A 16,433-nucleotide genomic window follows, 5' to 3' on the forward strand; every position below is an offset into this window, starting at 1 on the left:
CGTCGCGAAGCCAGAAGGAGGAAAGGGCTTGTTTCGCTCGGAGGTACGGCGGAATGGTTGTGGTGACGCAATAACGTCGGAAGATGGTGATTGGGTAGAGCTTTGTTTGAAAGACGGATGCTTTTGTCAGCATCTGGCCTATTGAAGAGCTGGGTTGTTTTGACAGCCGCGGACAGAAGGAAGAAGCTGTTCCGCCAGTCTTCTAAGCAATAAGCAGCAGTGCTGGGCTTGAGCTGTTGCCGTAGCAACGGGCCCACGGGACAAGAGACTTGGGTGTGAGTTCAGAGCCTGGCACCAGAGCTTAGCTCACTGCTGCAGCGCATTGTAAATATGCGTGTTTCACAACTTTGGTGTTTGAAATGCATATTTGCAATCTTTATTTACAAGTGTAAATGACATTAACACGATTCATAATTGTAAATAAATGGTAATAACATATTTACAATCTATTATTGTTTATTGATAGCACTGCACAGGTACCTCAAAGGCTGTCACAAAGAAGAACGAGAAGACCTCTCTAATGAACTTAAACTACAGCACACCCCTGCAAGCTAGACACAAGGAAGGACCGTCCTCAGACTTTTTGTAATAGGATGGGATAGAAAAGCTTTAAAATAGATACATAAATTTTCTAACGGTGAGAGCAATATGACAATGCAACCAGCTGCCAAGAGAGGTTGTGCACTCTTCCACACTAAAGGCATTTAAAAAGAAAATAGTTATCTGAGCAGGATGGTGCAATTGGCATCCTGCACCAGCAGGAGGTAGACTCAATGGCCTTCTTTGGTTCCTGGTTGGGGAACAAAACTTGATTGAACAAAACAAACAGAAAGAAGTGGAGGGATTTTAAAAGACCACATGCACAGACAAGCACACATACAAAGAGGAAGAGGAAAGCAGATAGCAGTGCTGATTATAGACTGAGAGTTTAAACACCAAATCCCAAGCCCTTCGACCACCCCTGGCCTCAAGCAATGAGGGTGGCTGGTCTATGGCTTCCTCAAGAGTAGCTAACCGAAGCACAGATGGACAGAGTCCTCATGGCAAGCTGAGCTGTCTCTCAGAGTGAGGGAGCAACTTGCTAGCTTGAGAAACCCCTCCTTTTTTTCTTCTTTTTCTGGATCCTAAAGGTAGCCAGTTTGAAGGACTGAAGGGCTGGTGATTCCAAACTGCAGCCATTTGGCTAGGATTCAACCACCCATTCATGCCCTCCTGGCCATGAAAGCTACCACTGCACCCAGTCATGGTGGCAGAATCCCCAGAGCTCCCCCCTCCCCAAAGCCCATACCCACGCTGTGCTGCCGGCTTTTGAAGGGGAGAGAGTGAGTTCTACTCTCCTTCTCTTTTCTGTCCTCCCTAGTGGGGACCAGTCTGCACTTTTCCAGCAAGTTCAGACTGTCAAAGTAACAAACGCTTGCACAGGAGCTCGAGCTGTTAACCAGTATGCTGGTAGTAAAGTTGCAACTGCTCTGAAAAGAGTCTGAAAATCGATAGACCCTTCAGGTGACCACTTTGCCCCACTGTCCAATTGATGCTGGGGCCAAATAGAATTACAGTAGGCATTTAGTTTCTTTTTCTTTGAGATGGAATCTCTTTTGAACTTTTTCCCATTTCCCAAAAGACAACCCAGAGGCTGTTCGCAGCTGTCATGATTTGGCGACTGCAATCCCTTATCCTGCTCTGCTGCATTTTTATTCTGGCACGGTCCCCCCTCGCTGGCTCTTGGAAGGGTGGAGGGGACATCCCTCCCGTTTGCTTTAACGCCCGTGTCCAATACAGGGGCAGAAGGATTTGGCCGATAATATTCACCTGGTGCGGGAGGGGCAGTTAGTGGGTTAGGGACAGGGATTCCAGTAGCCGTCAGCCCATATTTTTCCAGCAAATCTGGGCTGTTTCTAAGGGTTACAAACGCTTGCGCATGAGCATGCTCGGTCCACCTGCCGGCTCGTTGGAAGAAAAGCTGCAGCTGCAAAATGATTTGGAAATCAACCGACCGATCCGGTGGCCACCTTACTCCCCCATCCAATTTACACTGGGGCCAAACAGAAGTGCAATATTCCTGTAATTTCCTCTTTGAAATATAATCACCTTTAGACCGCTCCCAGTTATCTAGAATGCAACTCAAGGGTGTACTTGTTTGGGTTGACTTACCCTGTCCCATGATGCGCGCTGAGCGTTCCCCAGAAGACCTTTAGAAGGATTTGCAGACCTCTTTGATTTTCCTTCTGTCAATTCTGCCAGGCGTCCCTGGTCAACAGTGCTCATGCACTTATGCGGGATCCGCTCACCCCGGACTCAAACCAGGGTAATATACCAAAAAGAGTTTCCAAAACTCCCCCCTTCCACCCAAGGAGCTCCCCCTGATTCTACTCGAACTCGCCTATTCCCATAGAGTTCAACTCTACTCGGGAGTCACCGGCCGTCAGACAGGGATGGGCAACTTGCCAGCCTCTAAGCAGCACCGGACTCTAACCGGAGGCCCTTTTCAACTCTACTCGGGAGTCACCGGCCGTCAGACAGGGATGGGCAACTTGCCAGCCTCTAAGCAGCACCGGACTCTAACCGGAGGCCCTTTTCAACTCTACTTGGGAGTCACCGGCCGTCAGACAGGGATGGGCAACTTGCTGACCTCTGACCAGCACCGGACTCTAACCGGAGGCCCTTTTCTTTTTGAACCGGGTCTTCCCCCAAGCAGTTAACTCTTTTTACCAGAGGCTTTTTCTTACCTAGGAGCTCCTTGTCTTGTCGGGGTTAGCTCTCTCAGTCTCATTTTCCTCTCAGCCACCCTGGTGTACTGCAGTTTAAGATCATTGTTCTGTGTGCTACACTCTGCGATGCATGAGAGGAGGTCTTTCCTTCTTTGTGACAGCCTTGGAGGAAGCTGTAGAGTGCTATCATGTCACCTCATAGTCTTCTTTTCTCAAGGCTGAACAAGCCCAGTTCTTTAAGCCTCTCATAACACTTTCCAGGACCTGTATCATCTTTGGGAGATAAAATGCATTCTTGCCTGACACCTGATACCTTTGTCCTCCACCTTTTACACAGTTCCCAATGTCTCCTGCTAGCCCAGACAGCCCACCCCTATTTCACAGCTCCTTTCCAAAGCCATTACTACAGCTCCCCGGAAGCTGTCAACCTCCCCGCCTCCCCTCACCCCTGGCTAAGAAGGCAGCTGAATGGGGCAGAATGAATGGGGCCACACTGAGGCATGCGCCCCATTTTCATCCATACTGCCACCTCTAAGGGGAAAAAAACCCTCTCTGGGAAATTTGCACCATTTATTTGGAGAGAGAACCATGCAAATTTCATGACTGGAAAGTACATGGAGAGGAAATAAAACACAAATTTCTCCTTTATTTACTTCCCAGCTTTGAAAACTGTGTATATTTTTCCTGCATCCACTGCCCAGCTATAAATTCAGCATCAGAATAGTCAAGTTTCCCATCTAAGGAATCTATATGCATTCTTCCTGGAATCATAGTTGATGTTTTAGATTCCAGGTTTTTATAGAAATGCCAGGAAACATCATGCTGCAATTTGTTCTGTTGTTTCGGCAGTTTTGCAAGTAAGTCCCTCAAGCAAAGAGAAGTTACCCATTTCCTTTCAGAAATAGTTTCACACAATCTCTTCCATATGATGAATCTCTTCCCACATCTTTTTACTTGCTAATAGGGTGAAATTTGTCAGAACACAGATCATTTCAGTTAACTACATTGATTAATCTCATTCCTTTTTATTAAAAAAAACTTCAGGAAATTAAAATATAAACCTCTAAGTTTCCTTTGGAATGAGTAGCCGCCAAACATTCTGGACCATAATATAACATGAGCTATTCTCTCTGGAGTTTGTTTATTCATTCAAAGCTAGCTTGGTCTCAAGACACACGTTCCAGAAATATTTCTGAGTTTACAAAAGTGGTCTCAAAAAGTTTCAGAACAGTGGCTCATGTCTGCGTTTCAGCTCATGAATGCCACTGTAGTTATCTCATTTTGCATTTTGGTGCAGTGGTTAACATGTGGACATTTTGTTGTTGTGCTATCAAGTCAGCTCCAATTTATGGTGACCCTTTGAATAACTACCCTCCAGAATGTCCTCCCCTTGACAGCCCTGCTTGGCCCCAAGGCTGGGGAAATCCAGGTTTGAATCCCCACTCAGTCATGAAGTGCACTAGGTCTTCTTAGTCATTTAGCCTCACCCTCCTGACCTGGATTTTCCAAGGATAAAACAAGTGTCATCTTGAGTATCTTCGAGAAAAAGTGAAATATAAACCGAGTATCTTGTTAATATCTTGCACTAAACAAATGAGCCTCCTACATAATTCATCAAAGTGCCCTGTTGGGTGAGGATGACCAAGTTTTTTGTTTTTAAGGGTGGGAATGCTAGCAATGGCTACTAATCCTCCAGTAGCAGAGGCAGTATACCTGTGCTTACCAGTAGCTCAGAAACTTGGGCCGGAGGGTACTGTTGTGCTGTCGTCCTGTGTGGGGTTTCTTGTGGGCAGTTGCTTGGCCACTATAAGAACAGAATTATTATTATTATTATTAGAACATTTCTATGCCGCCCCTTGCCGAAGCCTCGGGGCGGCTTACAACACAATAAAGTACAATACAAAAATAACAATATAAAATATAAAATTAAAGAATGCTGGACTGATGGACCCTTGATCGGATACAGCAGGGCTCTTGTGTTTTTATTGTGTTTGAAAGTCTGTCCACTCCTACTCAATAATAAATGCCATCTGAGAAGCCACAGCAATTTCCTGTTTTCTCTTGAAGGGCAAATAATGATTTGAGCAGACATGGTGGGGAATTTAACAGGGGAATGGTGCTGGAATTACCAAGGAATGAATGAGATCTTTGCCATGCAAGCCATGTGGCCCTGTCATTGAGCTCCAACCCTTCAGAAAGGAAAACTTCAGTCTATGCAAAGAGGAGCTTGGTTTCTAGGACAGAGGAAGGTATGTATGGGGGGGGGGGGGTGTCCTGATCTGGTCCAAGACCACTGCGAGGGACAAAGAGTTAAAGTTCCTTCCCACAGCAAAGGCCTAGTTCAGATTAGCTCCCAGTGCAGCTATTTAAAATTTCTAAAAAAAATACTTAATGCATGAGTGAGCCACATTTAGTTTTGCCTTGACTTACATCAGCAACAGGAAGCTCCTAATACTTAATTGGAAGGCTGCTGTAAGGGTGACAGGATGAGTGTTTTGAACACTCAGAAGTACTATGCAGAAGGTAAGTATTATTACTACTTTAAGCATGTGTCTCTTTGGCACATGACAGATCATTCCTGCTTCAAATTTTTACAACTGCTGCCTCTTTCCTGGACTGTTGTAAGTATAATCTTCTGAGCTTAGAAGCATTATCTAAGTATACCTCTGCACTAAAGGTCTTCTGAGATTTCAGGTGAGAAGGCAGGAGAGATCTCATATCACTGGAGCCAAAACATCTTATTTACCCATACTCAAATCATAAACTATTTCCCCCTGCCAACTAGAGGGATTAAATATGGACAACCAACTAGTAAGGGGGCATCTTATGCAAGTTTAGACAGGAAAAAAGCCTAAATGGCTGGGGCCTGGTGGGGGTTGTCTTAACTTTTTGCTTTCTGAGCTTGCATATGATTTCCCCTTAAAGAAACTATTTACCTAACATGGCTGTTGTTGTGAGGATAAAACAGAGAGGAGGAGAGCCTTGTAAGCTGTCTTGGGTTCCTTGCAAGAGAGAAAAGTGGGATATAAATGCAATACAGCAGCAACAATATATATGCACTAGTACATCAGTATATTTTATACAGTTTGCTATGGGTATGTGATGACTGAGGTAACAGACACATTTGGACCTGACCAGTCCCAGAATCCACAGAGAGTAAGCCATATCCCAGAAACAAATATCTTGAATGAAATAACACTGTAGAAAACTCAATACCAGCTCTCATAATAGGGCACATATACATTATATCATAGGTGGACAACACATGCCCTGAAGGCTCCAGTTTTTTTGCAGTTCATAACGCCCCCCCCCCCAAGTTACCCTCACCAAATTTCAGCAGCATCGCATCAGCGACCCTCCCCCCCTCTCCTCCACACACATTTTTTTTTTACTTTAAACATAGTGTGCAGGGAGGGTGCTCCTTGTTTTAATACAAAGTTCCAGAGGTTCGATTCTGTTGAGAAAGTCCAAATAAAGCCTTCCACGAAAAGATATCCTTCTGTATGATATTCTTTCCCGCCCAGCTCCCTCTGCCTGGGAAAGCAGGCAGCGCCGCGGAAGGGCGGGGAGCGGGGGCGGGTGGGGGGACTGTTTGTTCATTCTCTCGCGGAGCAGCTTGCGCCCGGGCCGGGCCGGAGGCTCCGAGTTACAAGACATCAATAGGTGATGATGAGGCATCCACTCAGGAACGCTGCTGCGCTAGCTGGTTAAGTAAATTGCGACATTCCTTTGCTAGTGTGCAGGGAAAGAGTGGAACAAGCTTCCTGCAGGCTCTCATGTTACACGAAACGCTGCTGAAAAGATTCTCTTTGTCCCAATGTAATCTCCTTCTTCTGAACGTGAAAAGCTGCGCTTGGGACCTGTCGCCATTCACAGCACTTGACTGTTTTATCTGCCGAAACATTCTCCATCGCTGTAACATGTACACCATCTTTTCTGATGTTACGTTTGCAGTCTTCTACTGGTTTTCATATTGTCTTCTGTAAATGTTCTTATTTATATCTCATCACTGCCCTGAAACTGTGCACATGACCCACAACTTATAAAAACTCTGTATATGCTCTGGAATACTCATAGTCGTTTCTGTATACTGACATCAGTGCTAATGTTTTCTCTGTCAGAAGGGTACCTAGCTGTTTCCCAATAAACTGCTGAGACTGAGTGTAATGTCTTCCATGAGCTTACATTCTCCTGGTCCTGAGCTCTGAGATTTCCTGACAATTCCCATGCACCTTGCTTTAAAGTATAAATGCAGCTTTTTGCTACCTTTGAACCGCTACCAGATTTTGCAGCAATGATTACAGTAGCAGGAGGGATGGATATTGGAGGGGTCTGGAAAGGATGGATTGGTCCCTTGGCCCTCCAAAATTGCCCAGCCCTGTAGAATACAGTGCAACTTTTAAGTGTAACCTAGCCATCTATGCCTCTGGTACAAAGAGAATGGAGATGTATTCTTGTGGGAAGTCCTGAGATAGCCTCACAGCTTTAGCACACAAATGTCATTGTAAATTGTGACAGAATGCTGTTGTGTTGTAGCACCTGACGAGGTAAGTAGTTCAAACATTTTTGTCTTGACAATATTTAAAATTTTCAATTGAAGAATACTAGTGATTCGAAGATGCTTGCCAAAGAGCACAATCACCAGTGCTTGCTGGGGAATGCTGGGAGTTGTAGTACTTTTCTTTGTTTAACTTGGATAGTTTCATGCCATAAATGAGTGTTGATCAGTCCCTACCAAACCCAAGGAATTAGTGGATTCTGAAAATCCTAGAGTAGTCATGATGGACTAAAATGGTTGACAGCAGTGGAAAAGTCCATGCTCTGTACCCCCTGTGAGGAAGGCAGAGAAGCTGCTTGTGGGTCATGGTGGCCTTTGCTAACTGGAGCAGACAGTCTCAGTCCTTGTTGATAACAGCAATAGTATGATAAGAAGCAGAGTAGCATCTGGCATGGTGAATCTTTAGCACCCTTGAGGATAGAATGTGCTTACACGGCAATGGAAAGGCGCAGAAAAAAAGCCACTCCACTTTCCTCCACTGGGTTTTTCCATTGCTTTGTCAGTCTGTGCAGAGGCTAAAATGTCATGCAATCAAGGATGGCCAGATAATTTAAGCTGGCTTAAGATGCTTTAAACTCAATAGGCTAGTGAGAGTTTTTATGATGTGGAATAGGGCTTACAAATACTGCACATTTTTTAAATCTTTACCCAAATTGTTCCATTCATTGCTTTGTCAGTTACATTTGGAAGAGAATGGTCTTAGTAATTGATTTATACACCTGATATGATGAAGGCAAAAACTTCCACTAAGTGTGAGGGTGAGTGGTGTGATTAAAGAGTTGGTTAAAAGTGAATGCAGCTCACAGAAGCTCTGTATCTTTTAGCAAGGGTCACATGATACCATGTCAACCTCCGCCGAGAAGTTCTGTTTATTTTCAATGCACAGTTCATGGTCTCAAACAATTCCTGATAATCTCCTGGGTCAAAGGAGATACTACATGTCTGCAAAGTGAAGTAGTGCCATTTATATAGGTCAAGAAAGTTTATCAAAAAGGCATCTAATCTAGCTCTCTGGACTGTACGAAGGACCCGCCAAAATGACACTAAAAGACTGGTCTCACGTAATAGAATAAAATGGTCTAGAAAAAGCTCCAAACTGTATATTCCCCCTTTGGTTTCGTTTTCTGTCAAAAGTTGAGCTGTCTGAGAAACCTAAGGAAGAAATTTTATTTGCTCACAAAAAGTGGGCAGTGTGATTTATTTTACACCCCCTCCATGACAAGATTCTCGTCTCCTCCCTTCTCCTCCTCCAGGTAGTCCACCTGCTGGGGTATATTTTTCACTTTTCCCCAAACCAATCGGTGCTCGGAAAGTACAAAAGTGCACTCCCCCTACCTTTACCATTTCTTAGGAAAAGGGATTTTGAAAGCTACACTGTTTCCAGTTTATGGGTGGTTTGCTAACCATGACAACACCCCACCCTGCACTGGGTTCAAAGCATACAAATTTCACCACTAAGGCTCCTGGATAAAATGTTTCATCACTTCAGTTCTAGTACGGTCCACTCATGAGTCCATCAGGATTGTCTTTGCTTGATCCGAACTGGCTCTCCTCTGACCATGGAGGCATGCAGGTACTTGTAATGTATTTCTAGGCTTCCTTAAGAGTCTTTTTTTTCTGAGAATCGATAAGCAGTGCTGGGTCCAGGAGTCTCCTTGTTTTACAAACATTTTAGGAAGGCAAGTGTGATTTTATCCACACTTCCGGGAGTTTGTAATGCATTCTTCTGTCCCCCTCTTTGGACCTAAAGAGTGGGCTTTGCTGTACAAATAAGTCGTGTTTTGAGCTTTCCAAGGCTTTGGGTGGTAGACAGCATTAGAGGAAATCTCAGGCCAATCTCATAGCTACATGCAATGCCTGAATTTGATTCACTCTTGAATTCAAACCTTTAGGGTACACTCTCAAACATTAGTAACTGAGAGGAAGAGCTTTGCATGGAAATATATTGATATTTGGACCCCATCCTGTTTGCCTTTGATCCTGCCTGTTGCTGCGGTGTGTCCCCAAGGGTTTTTCTGTGCCCCCTATGGCACAGGGGCCTGGTTAAGCTGCAGCCACACTATACTGAACTTAATCACACAATGTGCAGTGGCATGACTGCTGTTTGTTTGTTTAGTAAATAGCAGCAGCAGGACTCCATGATCCAAATTGGCCACCCCAGTGGGGATGAAGGGTTAAGTCCTTCCTCATCCATTATCACAGTCCCAGTCTGCATTCTACTCCCCATGGTGGCAGTTTACTAAGTAATCACCTCACCTAGCATGGGCTTTGATATGTTCAATGTCCAAACAATTCCACAGGGGATTTCTATATTTTAAGCCTTCTTCAAGCTGGTGACCTTCAGATAAGTTGGACTACAATTCCCATCAGTCTTAGCCAGCATGGAGGGCCCATGCTTTTGGGATTTGACAGGGCTGAAGATTTGCATCAGTTTTTAAGGTTGCTGTCATTAGTACTCCTGCACTAATAAAGCAGAGCCTCATTGCTTAGATACAGACAATGATTCCTCAGGCCCTATAATCTCTCCATTGGCTTCATGCTTTAGGAGGTCTTTGATTGCAAAGTGTTATTCTATAAATGCATACAGAATATTTTCCACCCCAAATCTTCCATTTACTATTGTACACTTTCAGAAATGGATGATAAGTTGTAAAATTTGGGAAGAAAGTTTGTTTGGCCCCACCCCCCGTCCCAAAAAAATCTAAAGAAAATGAATAGGTTCTTCTCTCTTTAATGTGTTCAGAGTCACCTTTAATCAGGAAGACAACTGAGACAAAGATTTATTTTAGAACCAATATGCTTAAGTAGGATGGACAACAAATTTTATAAGGAAGAATCTGGGATCCATTGGTAAAATAAAAATCTCCCAGAGACAGAGAAACCAGCAACTCTCTTGTCTGCCCCCCGCCCCCCAACATACTTTGTCATCTTGGCACAGATTAGTAGAACTATAAATAGTTCTTTGAGAGTAAACATTTGGAGAGTGAAGTTCTTTAGCACAGTTTCAAAAGTGAGCATCTTTTCTGTTTGCACGTCCAACACACACAAGTACATTCCAGTAGACCTTAAGTGAGGCAGAGGCATCCCGCTACCCTAAAAATATTTTGGATTACAATTCCAATCAGCCATAGTCAGCATGGTCAAGAATTGTGGATTGTGTAGTTCAAAACATTTGCAGGGGTGGGAGAGGCACCAGGGTGAAAGTGGCATAGCACCAAGGATATTTTTACATTAAATCCCTCGGCCCTTCAAAATCTACTGACCATTGTGTTTTCTTTTCAGTCCCAAACTGAAAACCCCTTTCTTCACTCAGGCTAACATCTTGGCTTACTAATTTTCATAAAATGTATGCTATGATGGAATGGTATTGCTCCTCCAGTTTTTTAGTTTAAATGTTATATTCTTAGGTATTTTATTGTGTTTTATTGTTTCATCTTTGAAAGGCACTTGGACAATTTTGGCTGAAGAGAGACCAAGACATGCTTTAAATAAATAATAGCACCACTCTATATCCACATTCCTACAAGGAAGTCCCATTGAATTCAATGACACTTATTTCTGAATAGACATGTATGTATAATACTGCTGATAGTCAATCACACTGCAGGGCAAAGCTGGCTGCCTTGCACCGCATGGCCAATAGGAGAGTTCCATTAAAGGAAACCCACCATCCTGCATTTCACTTATATTGATGCCGCCTTGAGGGTGACACTGAGATTTATTTGGCTCAGGCACCGAAGTGTCTCAGGCCATCTCTGATATTGCTAATTTTAAACTATCCAGTAAGGAAGAAAAATTATTCCTGGTGAGGGAGGTAATCCAACACCTGCAAAGAAACTCTCTTCCAAGTGTCTTATGGAAATCTGGGGGGCAATTCCTCTACTTGCTAATCTGATTAACTTTATCTCTTCCTGCCTGCATTGGCAGATAGTTTCCGTTGCTAATGGAGGACTGTATTAGATTAGCTCTGCTCATTCCTTTCTGTGAAGTGGAAGAACAAAATAGAGGCTTAAGTGAAACTGGCCGGCCGGCCTTTTTCTTCTCTCTTTCAGATGACACATTTGTCTGCAAGTGCAGGCTGGGGTTTATTTTGGTGATAACTCTGGTTGGTTTGTTTATTATCTCTGTGTCTTTAATGGGATTTAAGGATAACATGTAATTAATACTGAAGTTTGGACATGCAGATGGGAAAATACTACTGGAGGAAGAGGGCCGTGTAAGCTACCTTGGGATGCTTGCAAGAGGAAAAAAAGATAGGCTAGAATGTGTGGATGATGGGGATGGGGATACATTTTTCTCCTTTCAAAACACTAGAACCCAATGGGATCATCCCATGAAGTTGATTGGAGAGAGATTCAGGACAGATCAAAGGAAGGACTTCTTTACACAGTCCATAGTTAACCTGTGGAATTCAGGCTTGCAAGCTGCAGGGGTGGCATTGCATGCGGATGGCTTTAAATGAGCGCTGGGCAAATCAATGGAGAAGGCTATTAGTGGCTACTAGTCCTGATGACTCTATGCCGCCTTGGGGATCAAAGCATGGTGCCTATGTACACCAGTTACTGGGGAACATGGGAGAGAAGGTGCCATTGCACTCATTTCCTGCTTGTGGATTTCTGCAGGCAGTGGCGGATAATGTTATGAATAGAACACTACACTAGATGGAGCTTGATCTGATCCAGCATGGGCCTTCTTATGTCCTGATGATGATGATGATTACAAAGTCATAAGTGCTACTTGAAATTCACTGGCAGAGTAATTTTTTTCTCAGGTATAGGTGTGTTCTCTCTCTCAGCCAATGGGAGGAGGCTGGCTACCTGTTACTGGAAAACAACACAATCTGTTTTGGGGAAATAGGCTGCAGTACAGGGGAGAGGCATCCTGAGTGTTTTGGGACTCTGTAAACTAACAGTTTCTGGGGTTGAAGAGATCTTTCTCTTGGCGAGACTGATGTGAGCCAGCAGATTTGGCTTTCTCTTAGACAGTTTAGGGCACAATCCTATGAATATTCCAACACAACAATTCCTCCGTGATGGAAGTCATAGGACCTTTTTCTGTCTATAAATGTGTATCTGTGTGTCCCTAAATTGTTTGCCTCCATCAATGATCAGCCTGTACATTTGTTTAAATGGTGGTCAAATATTACAAAACACCTTAACTTCCCATTGACTCCTATGAACTGCTCTGGGAACATCCTTTCCAAAGGAAGCAAAACTGCAAAACTCTGGTCATGTTTCATCTTTGGAACCCAGAGAAGAGCATGACAGCACTATCGTAGTTTTAGATATTGATTGCAGTGTTGTTTGTTTTGTGTTGTACCAGACAGTGGGAGATAAGCAACTAGGGGTTTTCCCCCTTCAAAGAGGCCACTGTGAAAAGAAAGTGACAGGTGATTTGTATCTCAGTATCTGCCCACAAGTTCAGTTGTTCAGGTCTCAGTTCCTCCTTTCTGCTTTTGCCTCCAGTTTGGCAGGTGAAGGTTCAGTCAGCATGCAAGGGGCAAGAGCTTAGCCTATAGACCTTAATGTGCTGACCCTACTTTTGAAGCAGTGCACAGGTCTGTATTTAGTTCCTCTAACCTTCCTCCTGCTGCAGCTCTGCTCAGTACAAGGGTGCTAAGAGCTGGCTGGTTGTATCATGTGCTGGAATGGGGTTCAGATCAGCACCAAAGTTGCACACATTCTGCTGGCGCTGGCACAACCTACACATGATGCAAATTAGGTATCTCCACATATATTTGCTTTTTTTTTTGTTTGTTTGTTTGCATGATTTATTTTGCTCCTGCTTGTCCCAGGGAGGATCAGTTCACTAAGCTGAGCCTAAAGCCTTGCACCTTTAGTGCAAGGAAATCTAGTTCTGTCCACTCTCTAGCTCAGCTTTCTCCAGAGATAACAAATAAAATAATTACATAAATGTATACTTTATATTTATAATTTTAGTTTGTGTATATGTGTGTGTGTATACAGGGATGCTGGGAGATTTAGTTCAAGGCACCAGTAGGGCACCAAATTGGAGCAGGTTGCACCACCTCTTCCTGACATCATAATAACTGTTGTCCACATACTTTCATTCCTAGTTGCCACAGAGACTAGAAACTTGCTGGCTAAGGAAAGGGGGTTTCATTGTTTTATGAATTATCATTGAAATTTGGAAAATGCAATCTTCTATCCCACTGGATTTACTGGGACCTACATCTGCACAGACATGTATCAGATTGTACTTAGCAGGCTTGGTTCTTCTTACAGAATCTAGGGATATGCGCTACATTAGTCAAGAGGTGCTTTGAATTTTACATATCATGAGTCATTAGGAATGTGTAAACCCAAAGCCTGTAAAGGCCCTCAGCCTGCAGGCCCCCAAAACATAAATGCAGCAGTGTCTGGGTCAGGAATGGCTGGTGTTTCTTATGTCAATGGGGCTCCTTAGCCATTGTGGCTTTTGTTTTGCTCTTTATATGAGCTATCTGTGATGTTTCAGGGTGATGAACCTATTTTGGGGATGGAGTTCAGTATGATGGATGACTCCTATAGAGCTCAAAGTGAAAGCTGCAATGGGTGAGGAGCCCCTCTGACATAGCTTTTCTTGGACTTGTGCCAGGCTCTAGGTCAAGCCTCTTAGCTCAGTGAAGCCAACATTTGACACTTCACACAAAGCACTGGCATATTAATGCTTGAACAGCAGAGGGTGCTAAATATAGAGCAGCATTCCCTCAATGGCTCTTTTCCAGCTTTTCTAAACAAAGAAGCAAACCATTGTGTTAGTTGATGGGGTGCTTTGATAAAAGGCTGTTTGGCTTCCCGATAAAGGATGCTTTTGGACAAAACTTTTATTGTGCTATTGCTTCCTTCTTTCAGAGACTTTTAGAGGGAGTCCAGATGATGACGGTTGACATCATGGCCCTCATGTGTTGTCCCACCACTTCTTTCATTCTCTTTCTTATGGCAGAAAATTTGTTAAGAAAGAAACGACAGAAGAGTCCCACAGAACTTTCTCACTGGTAGCGCTGGGGCCCTTAGTCCAGAGCATCCCTAATCAAGAATAATTTTAGGCTGCAATCATATACTTCCTGGCAATAAGTCTAATGGAACTCAGTGGACCTAACTTCAGAGTGACATGAATAAGGATTGCAGAGCTGATATGCTCATGTCTGCCACCATAAATACCTTATAACAAACTCAACCTCAGGGGAAGCAACAGGTTTGTTAGGAGCGCAGATGGAAATGGCAACCTGCCTGAGGCTGCCCACAGAGTCCACCACCTTTGGGGAGAAGTCAGCCAGCACCTGCCACATTCACAGCTCACAGTCTTAACAGCTGCATCACACCGGCTGGCGAACAAAAAGCGTAGCACAGTTAGCTGTAAAGCGATACTGCTCTCGGATCCTGGTTGTGTGTTGCAGCCAATTACACAGTTGGAGTATAGCCAGCCTTTAAGCTTGTTTGCTAGGGATATAAAGCATTTCCAGTTTGCATATTCATGTAATGAAGAGCTTGGAACCAGACAGAGCATCCATATTTGGCACATGTGAAGAAATGCCAGAGGCCCTTGGGAAGCCATGTGCTTTCTGGCCATGTGGCAAAAGGCTGGTCTAAATGCTGATTCCTATGGCATTGTCAGCCCCATCACATTTGTTATCCTTATCATTCAAGGGACTTCATGGCACAAAAGGTACTGTGTGCAAATTGGGCTGGAATTCGCCGCCCGTGGAAGAGCTCCAAGCAGTAATCTCCCAGTCCAACAACTGGGCTGCATTCTAGCCTCCCCGTATCACGATTCATGTACATTTGGCTTCAGGCAAGCCACTTCTCCAGGTGTCTGTCGGCAGCTAAATAACAGGTGGGCATATTAAAGTAGGAAGCCTCTTTTGACAAGCAGAAAATAAGAGGAAGGATTTTTCCATGTGTCCAGCTGCCTGGAGATGAGGTTATAATGTGAAGCTAAACAAAGGGAAGGAAACAGATCCCTCCTGTGTACAGTGAGGTGGGAGCCAGGCAAGTAGCTGTTTGACATCACCAAGGCTAAGCATTGGATTACAACAAACAGGGACTTACTTGGCAAGGGAGTGAGGAAACGCCTCCCAAGTCGCAGAAGTGCAACTTCATTTAGCTGCTTTTAGCACAAGGAAGCCGTGAGTCTGAAAGCGTGACTAAGCTGGCTACTTTGGCTATTTGCCATTCCAGCCACACATTCAGAAAATGTGGGATTAAGCTGTATTTAAGCCTTGAGCTTTAATGGACGGGGGTCCCTTATTGTTACTCTGAGAGCCCGTTGGAGCCATCTTTTGTAAGTATAGTTTTGCATGCCGAACAGGGCTGGGCAGCAACTGTAGAAACAGTGGGGTTTTTGCGGCACAAAAGCGCGCAGCTACACTGAGGGGCCAACCTAATGCAGGCAGGAGCAGACTGGAGTGGCTGGATGGGGTCCAGAGAATAAGTGTGTTTTAAATATATTTTCAAGACTTTTGCCTGAATAATAATTATGTGTATATAAGAATCTTTTTAACTGTGAACTGTTTAACCATTGATTATAAGAATGGCAACTTCTTACTATTGAACATAGATTAGATTCCAGGACCATTTTTGAAATAAAAGAATTAGACACTTCATATGCCGCACAGCTGGAGACAAATAAAGTAGATTGAAGTTTTTAGAAAACCGGCATTCAGTTTTCTTAGCAACTTTAATGTTCTGTCTATATTGTAGTATTTAATCTCACCCACTGTTAGAATTATTGCATGTACCACACTACAGTTTATTATTTTTTGTTAATGAAGTCAATAGAGAAAAAGAAGCTATTTAGCACCATGTACAAGAATATTAAAACTGTTGATTGCTTACTTAACTTTTTAAAACTTTTAACATTTTAAATGTGAACTTTTAAAATGTTGTTTCTTTCTCTCTCCCCCACCCCCTATAATTAACCATTCATGTATATAAACAAACCACCTTGATGTTTACCCTGGATTAGACGTGATGCCGGTATAGCACTAAATGAAAGTTTGGAATATATTTTATTTGAAACATGCTGACCATCTGAGTGGGGCAGTGTGGCAGATCAAATAGACAGTGGTGGTTACAACAGAGATCAAGGCTGAAATACTCAGTTGGCAACGCTTCCCATTAGCAAATATGTATGAATGTCAGCAACCTCATCTTTAGGTCATTGAT

The sequence above is a fragment of the Varanus komodoensis genome, unplaced genomic scaffold (assembly GCF_004798865.1).
Source record: "Varanus komodoensis strain SLA01 unplaced genomic scaffold, ASM479886v1 scaffold37, whole genome shotgun sequence".
In the NCBI taxonomy this organism is placed as follows: Eukaryota; Metazoa; Chordata; class Lepidosauria; order Squamata; family Varanidae; genus Varanus; species Varanus komodoensis.